Here is a 7,487-nt window from a genome sequence, read left to right on the forward strand (position 1 = left end):
AACATCTTTCCCTGTCTTGGCAACTGCCGTCATAAAGTAGATCAAACAGTCCCTTTTCCAGTCCAAATTCATTGGCACATATCCATATTTGCTTTTGCCCAGTACGGCAAACATACTTTCCTGGGTTTGCTGATCATCAGGACTCCCCTCTCCAGTGATTCCTCATGGTGGCTGATCTGCATAGTCCACAATGCTGCTCCAAACCCAGGAAAATTGAATGAGACTAATAATCTATCCCTGGCCTCAGTCTTTCCCTAGCCTGCCCACATGGTACCACCCGGACACATGGAGTGGCCACATGGAGTATGAAAGGGTTGCCCGGAGAGGATGGGACCATGGTGTTCAAGTTCTATTATTTTCCAGAGAGAATGGGGGCCCAAACAAGTGGTTCCCACCCACTTGATTTGGATGGCCTAACTCATGAGAATGCAGTCCAATGGAGGACCGAATCTTACTCAGTCCTCCCCACTGGACTGGCCCTCTCATGAAGGCAAGCCGACACGGGAGCAGGAGTGTGCTTGGATTTTCCTGGACTGCTTTGTTGGGGTCTGCCAATGCAAGAGCATAGTTCATTACAGTGGACCAGATCCAAAGATCCTTTGTCCTCCCTCATATATATATTCCGTCCTAGGAAGTCAACATGTTCCCTTCTTGGAGTAACAGGAAAATAGTGCCCCCTCAGCACCTCCCGTTGGCAGTAATTGTGCTTGTACAAGACTGTTTTGGTCTGGGGCTCTTAGAGGGTTGTAGTGCAACTGCTGTCAGGAGAAGGGCTTAAATGTCATTTTAGGGGATTTAAATGCCCTTTCCTTGCTGAGGGTGGGCGGTCCATTCCAAAAAGGCATGATCATGCTCAGCAAAGCCCCTTTAAGATTGTGGCCAATGGCTGCCGCACTGCAGACATTACATAGGAACATAGGAAACTGCCATATACTGAGTCAGACCATTGGTCTATCTAGCTCAGTGTTGTCTTCACAGACTGGCAGTGGCTTCTCCGAGGTTGCAGGCAGGAATCTCTCTCAGCTCTATCTTGGAGATGCCACCAGGGAGGGAACTTGAAACCTTCTGCTCCTCCCAGAGCGGCTCCATCCCCTGAGGGGAATATCTTGCAGTGCTAACACATCAAGTCTCCCATTCACATGTGGCCAGGGCAGACCCTGCTTAGCTATGGGGACAAGTCATGCTTGCTACCACAAGACCAGCTCTCCTCTCCAATGACATTCTGATGCCTTGCCCACAGTCTGGCAACGTGAGTGCTATGACGCTTGCTGGGGTGTGGCCTCGGTGGACCTGGAAGAGGAAGTGGCTCCCCTAACCTGAAGCCGGAGGTTGCCGGCCTATGGTTGGACAAAAGTCTGCAATGCGATTCGCAGTTACAAAAATTAACCTTGGGTTTGTCAACCCATGGTTTGCCATTACTTGTGAATGGAGTCACTGCATGCTTGCATGTCAACACCTCTACAGGTCTCTATCAGAATGAATTAGAACCACTCCAGTCTGCTTGGTCTCTTCAAAGAAAGCTTTCAAAGTTTTAAGTATCCTATTTGTCTGAATCCAAGACTAGGTTTTTCTAAGTTACGTGATGTTAGAAATCAGGGCATGCATATCTTTATATGCATCTTAAATTCACCTTAATGACATTGCGTCTTGTGTCAATGTAATAACCCCAGATACTGAAATACCTCTCAATCGTGGGATTATATGTGAACTGATTGGTTCTACTTCCCTGAATGAAGAGGATTGATCTGCCCCACCCCATGTGCAAGGCAGGGAGTAACGTCCTCACACTCCCTGATTTTTACAGCACTTTCAAAGGGGACACATTCCTATTTCCTAATTTCCACTTAGACTAAAATAGTGGCAAATATTAAGAGGCATGTCATAGGAACATAGGAAACTGTCGTACACCATGTCAGTCCATTGGTCCATCTAGCTCAGTCTTGTCTTCATGATGGGCAGGAGTCTTTCCCATCCCTACCTGGAGATCCCAGGGATTGAACCTGGGACCTTCTGCATGGGAAGCAGATGCTCTACCACTGAGCCACAGCCCCAAACCATGTAGCAAAGCAAACCATGTACAATATGATTTCAACACTACTCCACAGTACATGGTTTTAAGACTCGACCCATGCTATCATCTGGCATGCCCTTTTATCCCTGAGCAAACATTTGTTGCCTTGCTGTTTTAAAATGTATATCTGAGTGCTGGATGTTTTGGATGAAATATGTATATCACTATGTTGAAAGCTTATTTGATTTAAAACTTTCTCCCTTCCTCACGATCCAGTTCTATAAAATGCAATGTTTTATTTTCCACTCACTTCCCAGTGGCAGTGTACATCTATAACTCTTCAGAGTTTTGTTTTGTAACCAGAGCATGACTTTGCTGTGGAAGTCTTTTAGTCAAGAAGGTGAATCTAGTAATGCATTATGGATCTGGTAAAATATGAATTAGAAATTGTGTTTTTCTAGTAGACTTGATGGAAAGCCTGGGTTGTATTAAAGGCAAATTGTGACTGGCTTTTCATCTCTATTCCCCACAGCAATGCAGCAAAGAAAAATGTTATTATTTAAAGAGAAATACTCACAATCTGGGTTTGCATAGGATAACTATGTCGCTCAATGCCCCATCTCTGATCCCAGGTTTTCAGCTTTGACCCTTTTAAAAAAAAAAGGTGTTTTGTTCCCCTTTATCTATTATGCTTTGGCTAAGCTGAATTAGCAGGAAACCACACATCAGTTGCACAGTTGCCTCCTGCTTCTCCTCTTACCCTCTGCCACTGTCTGTGCACTCAGTGTCCAAAGTCCCATACAGAAGTGCATTAATACAGTACCAACTAAAATAGTAAAATAGAAGATTAAGACCAAGAAGAATTAAAAGTAGGACTCTACTGCATTTGATTCAGGGGGAGGAGAGCTGGTCTTGTGGTAGCAAGCGTGACTTGTCCCCTTAGCTAAGCAGGGCCTACTCTGGTTGCATATGAAAGGGAGACTAGAAGTGTGAGCACTGTGAGATATTCCCCTCAGGGGATGGAGCCACTCTGGGACGGGCATATAGGTTCCAATTTCCCTCTCTGGCTTCTCCAAGATAAGGCTGAGAGAGATTCCTGCCTGCAACCTTGGAGAAGCTGCTGCCAGTCTGTGAAGACAATACTGAGCTAGATAGACCAATGATCTGACTCAGGATATGGCAGCTTCCTATGGTCCTATGTTCCTATTCTTCTGTACCACTCAGTGTTTTCTGATACCATTGAGTGTAGTATCCTTCTGCATCATCTGGCCATCTTAGGACTGGCAGGCACCATTTTATGTTGACTTTGGTTCTTACTGAAAGTTGATCCCAGAAAATGGTGCTGTGGGATTTCTACTTCACTATAAGCCTTTGGCTTATAGATGTGCCAGGTTCCACCATGTTGCACATGATATTTAACATATGCATCAAACTGCTGGGGGGAATTAACTTTGAAGTTTTGAATGAGCTGCCATGACACCCAGCTGTGCCTCTCATTTAATGCATCTGAGCCAAGGGATGATACATTAATTCTTCAAGCAGTGCTTGGAGGTAGTTTGGGGCTGGATGAGGATAATCAAATTGAAGTAATATAGCTGCCTAGTTAGTTGGGGATTCTATTGATTTGATTGGTGGTATGATACCAGTCTTGGATGAGGTTACACTCCCTCCCACCCCAAAATGGGTCTAGGGCACAGTTTGGTGGGTAATCCTGGATCTAGGGCTGAGCCTGGATGTTCTCTAGGGCTGTGCATCATGCTGGATCCAACACACGTCAGACCCAACATGCTCTCTTTCAGGTGTTATCGGAAGGAGTTTTGCAACAACAGCCATGCTCACTCTGCTGTTGCAGAAATCTGTTGGAGATCTGACATGTCTGTCAGACCCTCCCCTTCCCCACTCTGCCCTTTTGTCCACCTCCACCCCCAACTTCACTTGGTATTGGGTGAGGGCAGAAGACAGGCTGCCTCACATCCTCTTTTATCTGCAGGGAGCAGTCAAACACCACCTTCCCTTCCATGGCTTCCATTTAAAGGGCAGTGCACAGAAATAAAGGGTGGGCGGTCCAAGAGGTCTGACATTGACTTCCAGTCTGATACACACAACATGATGGTTGGGAGGGGCTGACATGCCCCCTCCTGACATTCCCACTATCAGCTTGTATCATATCTGGTCAGAATCTGACATTTTGGGCCATGCACAGGCCGAATGTTAATGTGTCTGCTGTGGCCCAGGTTTCACTAATTTGCAAATGGCAACCCTGCCTAGGAAAGTCAAACTGAGCTTCAGCTAAAATGTTTTGATTGCATTCAGGCTAGACTACTGCAAAGCCCTTTTCACTGATCTGCTTTTGAAAACAATTTGGAAGCTTCAGCTAGTACCAAATGCTGCCTCTAGGTTGTTGGTGGGTGTGGGGTATATAACCCATGCCACCCCATTGCACTGTGTGCCAGCTTACTTCTAGGCTCAATTCAAAGTCTTGGATTTGGCTTTCAAAACACACCCAGACTAAAACTGCAACATCAAGCAAGGGGGAATAGACAATTCCCTTTTAAGCTGGTCTCAGTTTTAGTCTCTCACCCAGACTGGAAACCAGATTGGAATGGATCCAAATAACCAGTTTTCTCCTTGAGCACCTGAAGGAAAAGACACATTTTAGTACCCCTTGTGAAACTGGCTGATACATAAGAGAAAAGAACATGGGGCACACTGTACAATAGGCATTTTTCTTCCATAACCCCAATTAAAAGAGTGGAAGTTATAATAATATCTGTATTCTTCACAACTTTCATTAATTTAAATGATGTTTGGATGGCAGAATCAATTGTGCCTATGGGCTCAAATCAAAGGATGGCTAAACTAGCATATCACAATTTTCTGTGGGTTGTGCCCGAAAGGCTCTTTTATTCATTAGTAAATGAACTCCCTCATAAGAACTTTTCTCAGAATGCCAACTATTCTATACCTTACATCATTCTCCAAAATGATCAATTTGAGCTATTAAAAGATTTTTTTTAAAGAAGTGTCATTTCAGTAAGTAATGAATTACTAATTCCACAATTACTTTTACATGGCACTAGTGATACATTGCTTGTGATTTAAAGTAAGTAATTACTAGAGTCAAAAATTTCATTATTAAATTATGTAATTCTTTAGAAGTCATATTTTAAACTTCAATAATTTTTATGAGTGCCTTTTAATAAAGTAATTCTGCAAATGGTTATACATTTATCATTTGGAAAATGAGAATATCTCGTTTTGTTTTCTGAGTTTTAAAAATTTCTTATTTGATACAATAGCAAAGTGATATGGGGTGCTTCAAATAGATAGAGACAGAGATAGAGATAGATGAATAAACATAGGAAGCCGCCATATACCCAGTCAGAGCATTGGTTCATCTAGCTCAGTGTTGTCTACCCAGACTAGCAATGGCTTCTCCAAGGTTGCAGGCAGTTGTCTCTACCAGCTCTATCTGGAGATGCCAGGGAGGGAACTTGGAATCTTCTGCATGTAAGCATGCAGATGCTCTTTCCAGAGCAGCCCCATCCCCTACAGGGAATTTCTTGCAGTGGTCACATGTAGTCTCCCATTCAAATGCAAACCAGGGCAGGCCCTGCTTAGCAGAGGGGTGAAAAGAGAGAGAGAGAGAGAGAGAGAGAGAGAGAGAGAGAGCGCAGTTCTGACACTACATTCATCATTCCTAATTGATGTAGTAGTATTGGAACTGCATTTTCACAATGCTCTTTAGGTATACAGCAGCCCTATCTTTGGAAGCAGCATCATGAGCTTTACAGTGGCTCATAAGCTGCGTACATTACTCTCTTTTACATGGACGGCTGTCTGCCGTGTATGTAAGCCTGTCTTTCAAAATGTGTCTTTTAGGGATGTGCCAACCGGCTCGAAGTTCAACAGGTTTGATGTTGAGCCAGTTCGGTTTCATGGTCTGGGGTCTAACAGAACCACCCCCTGTTCGGTCCGACCCCGGACCGAACACCCCCAACAGTTTGGGGGGTTCGCGGACATTTTTAAAATTTTTATTTTTACCTTTATTCCCTCCAGGGGAGTTCCTTGAGGTGACGGGGGGTGGATCCACGGAGGTTCCCTCTCCACCCGCCGGCTGTGTTCTCACTGCCAGTGGCCTGTTTGGGCCAGTTTTTCAGCCCTTTCGGGCCTTCGAACTTTGGCGCAGTGGCCATCTTGGACACTGCTGCACCTGCACAGTTGGCCACTGTGAGGCCTGGCATGACCCAGACCTTGCAGAGGCCAATTGCACAGGTGCAGCAGCATCCAAAATGGCCACCATGCCGATGTTCGAAGGCCCGAACGGGCTAAAAAACCGGCTGAACGGGCCTCTGGCGGTGAGAATGGAGGCCGGCGTGGGGAAGGATTACTGATCCTGATTACTGTACAGTACAGTACAGATTAGAGATGTGCTCAAACCGAATTTTGCAGTTCAATTCGAGCTCAAATTGAATAGCAAAATCCTCAGATTGATTCATCAAAACAGTGGCCATTGCTGTTTGACAAATCACCTCACATTGATTAACGTGATTCAACCATAGTGAACAATGGGGAACTCGAACTGTCCCCCATGGGTAGTTCCTAGGGACACCAAATGGGTTGGGTGGTAGGGCATGATGGGTGCTACCTAGCACCTACCTCACAAAAGAAATGGGCATGTGGGAAATTTTAAACAAATTTTTTACCCTTCCCTCAAACCACCATAGGATTCTATGGGGATTTCAGGGAAAGGTTTAAAAAAAATCACCCACTTGCCCCTTTCTATTGTGGGTTGGGGTGATGCGTAGTACCCATCATGCCCCACCACTGAACACATTTTGGAGTTCCTAGGACCTATCCATGGGCAACAATGGGGTGTTTCAAGTTCCCCATTGTTTCCTAAGGCTGAAAAAAAACCCTGCACTCACTGAGTGCACATGACAAGTTTTGCATTGCAATTTACAATGCATTTTGCATCCCTGCCTTGCAAAACACCGCAGATTAGAAGCATACAGTAAAAAGAAATCTGCCCCTCCTGGCACAGAGCAGCACACATTTTTTCAAACATAGTCCAAAAATGGAGGGAGGCACCCAAGTTATGCCTTTGTGAATCTGAGATCCAGCAAAACCAGATATTTAATAACATAGCAGCAATAGCACAGTATATTACACTCAGTGCTGAGAAAAGAAAACTTCAAAATTAAACCTTCCTTGATTCTTTCCTTTCTCCTCTTCTGATATGTCCTCTTTAAGGACACACTAGGGGCACTCTCTGCCTCCCCTTCCCAGGCCTCTGAAAACATTTTGAAATTACCTTCTTTTTTCTTCCCCCTCACTCTTGCCTCCACCCAGCCAATGGGGGCACAGTTGCCCTTGACCACACTTGATTTGTATGATAACAACCCAACCAAGAAACAAGGAGATCTCAAGCCAATCGGAAGTCAGTGCCAGAAAACCAATCAGCAAAGGGGGAAAG

General features: G+C 44.8%; 1 non-coding gene across 1 annotated transcript; it reads right to left on the reverse strand.

The window, feature by feature from the left end:
* Positions 1 to 1,979: 1,979 nt before the first annotated feature.
* TRNAG-CCC (transfer RNA glycine (anticodon CCC)) lies at positions 1,980 to 2,051 on the reverse strand. Its single transcript has one exon. It is a non-coding gene; the product is annotated as a tRNA-Gly (tRNA).
* Positions 2,052 to 7,487: the final 5,436 nt, after the last annotated feature.

The sequence above is a fragment of the Hemicordylus capensis genome, chromosome 4 (genome assembly GCF_027244095.1).
Source record: "Hemicordylus capensis ecotype Gifberg chromosome 4, rHemCap1.1.pri, whole genome shotgun sequence".
In the NCBI taxonomy this organism is placed as follows: Eukaryota; Metazoa; Chordata; class Lepidosauria; order Squamata; family Cordylidae; genus Hemicordylus; species Hemicordylus capensis.